General features: G+C 44.3%; 1 non-coding gene and 1 pseudogene across 1 annotated transcript; both read left to right on the top strand.

The window, feature by feature from the left end:
* Window positions 1–1,078: 1,078 nt before the first annotated feature.
* LOC143263719 (5.8S ribosomal RNA) lies at window positions 1,079–1,233 on the top strand. The gene has a single exon (XR_013037072.1). It is a non-coding gene; the product is annotated as a 5.8S ribosomal RNA (ribosomal RNA).
* Window positions 1,234–2,337: 1,104 nt separating this feature from the next.
* The window catches only part of LOC143263718 (large subunit ribosomal RNA), an 8,373-nt pseudogene continuing 8,210 nt past the window's right edge, over window positions 2,338–2,500 (top strand).

A 2,500-nucleotide genomic window follows, 5' to 3' on the forward strand; every position in this document is an offset into this window, starting at 1 on the left:
GCACAAAAATATATAAAAATGTACAAAGTTGGGATGTGGTGTGGTGGAGAAGAGTTGGGCCCGACCAGATCATTCGTGCGTGATTTACACGGCAGACGTGTGTACTACACGTATTAGGCCTTTGATCTGCGTTGCGTAGGCCATCTTCCTTCCAAGACACACACGTGTTGGGGTTTGTGTGATTTTATGATAGTGCCTCAACACGGAAAAATAAGCGTACGAGAAGAGTTGGGCCCGACCAGATCATTCGTGCGTGATTTATACACGGCCAGACGCGTATTATATTACACGTATTAGGCCTTTGATCTGCGTTGCGTAGGCCATCTTCTCGATAGAGAGAAAGCCAATGTATTCTTTTTTCTTTCTTTACACACACACACACACAGTTGTAGTAGGACAGGGAGGGATGCGAGCGTGCTAATCACGCTTCCTCAAGTCTTCGCTGTGGTGTAAAAAAAAAAAAGAAAAAAAGGAATCGTTGGGAAAGTCCAAAGGACGAAAATATCGGGCAGTCTGAAGATAACTTAATGCTCGTTTACATTGGTATCAAGAGAGACCGGCTTGTGTAGCTCGTTTCAATGCTGTGTCGTTGTCATTGACACCCTACTCTGTTGCGCGCTAGTGGCAGCATGAGCGTGGGACGTATATATATATGACACCCAGCTAGAGCCGGCCGTGAGTCCGTCCGGTGTAAATAACGACGAAAGGAGAGAGAAACTTTTCGAATCCAGTATCGGGTTGATAATTGTCCAGTTTGAATATCCATATCCCCGTCGTTTTTGGAGGTGATATACTCTCTGTGTTTCTTCGATAGAAGGCTTTTCAATGTTCTATTCGCTCCGACCGTCGAACTTGCAAGAAAACAGTGGTTTTGGATTTGCTCGTACATATATATATGGTTTCGACGGAAATATCTCGTTCTTTAAGGGACAATTATGTCGTTGTACGACGACTCCCGAATCTCCTTCGCGCGCTGGTTGGAGCTCTTCGGGTATCGGCTTGTTCCGAAATATAACACAAAAATGTGGTGGATAGCAAATACACATTATATATATATGAGAGAATAAAAGGGAAAAATTACCCTGAACGGTGGATCACTTGGCTCGTGGGTCGATGAAGAACGCAGCTAATTGCGCGTCAACGTGTGAACTGCAGGACACATGAACATCGACATTTCGAACGCACATTGCGGTCCACGGATACAATTCCTGGACCACGCCTGGCTGAGGGTCGTTTACGTACTTATAAACTGCTTGCGTTGATGGCACTTGTTGCCTATATACGTACGAGCGAATGGTGGGCGCTTCGTCGGCGTTTGTCGCGGTCCTATGAATATTGAGAAATTTTACGTACGTCTAACAGTCTTCGAGAGAGATGGAAATCGTGTTCGAACTAGCGTGAGTGTGGAAGGCGGTGTCGTGTGTCGTATATGTTTTATATACGTCCGCCCGTCTGAAACACCGCTTCGAAGCGGTGACAAAATCTTTTTCGGGACGATTCGTATTCGTAGAACTATCGAGATTTCACTGGTACATTTTCAACGCGCTCCCGACGTCGCCTGAAATGAAACGAGATGGGTTTAACCCACGAAAGCGTACTACACGAGTCTGTCCTATGTGAAGACTGTGTACAGAGATCGAACGAACGCATGAAAGAAATTGAACGAAAGAACACATAACCCGCAAAAATATAGAGTAGAATTGTGACCGTTGCTTCGAATTTGAATTTATATGTATATATATATCATAGCCCCAGGGAGTGGAACCTATGAGTGTGGAAGGATGTCTCTTACCGTTATGTTGCCAGAGGAAAAAAAGTCTCTCTCTTCGTACGACACATTTGTGTACGAATTGTATCGATGGCTATATAGATCCGATGTTGCACATATTCTGAGTAAAGAACACCCCACCCGGGTTACCGTCCTAAAACTCTTCTATTGGTGTGGCTATGATGTGTGTGTGTCAACGCAATCGCGAGTCTGGTTCTACGGAAAACCGTTTGTCGGTCGCCCCATATATCTTTTTGTTCTCTTCAAATGATCGAATAGCGAAACCGCACGAGATCAATCGGTCGTCTAGTCCCCGAAAGTACTTTTCGGACGGACGTTAAAGTTATACCGATTGTAATCGTCTTGCGAGTGTTTCGAAGATCTATATTTGGAGAGGATATCGAATTTTATAAAAGATATATTGGTGAGGCGCGATAAACGGTTTTTTTTTTGCTTTAAGGGTTTTTTGTGTTTTTTTTATTTTTTTTTTTTTTTGTGTTGCTCTGTACACGTTTCGCAAAATGCTTTCGGGGGGGGAAGCTCTGAAAAAATTTTTTTTCACGTTCCGACGACCTCAGAGTAGGCGAGATTACCCGCTGAATTTAAGCATATTACTAAGCGGAGGAAAAGAAACTAACCAGGATTTCCTTAGTAGCGGCGAGCGAACAGGAATTAGCCCAGCACTGAATCCCGCGGAGTTCCGCCGTTGGGAAATGTAGTGTTCAGGAGGGT

Source organism: Megalopta genalis, unplaced genomic scaffold (genome assembly GCF_051020955.1).
Source record: "Megalopta genalis isolate 19385.01 unplaced genomic scaffold, iyMegGena1_principal scaffold1231, whole genome shotgun sequence".
In the NCBI taxonomy this organism is placed as follows: domain Eukaryota; kingdom Metazoa; phylum Arthropoda; class Insecta; order Hymenoptera; family Halictidae; genus Megalopta; species Megalopta genalis.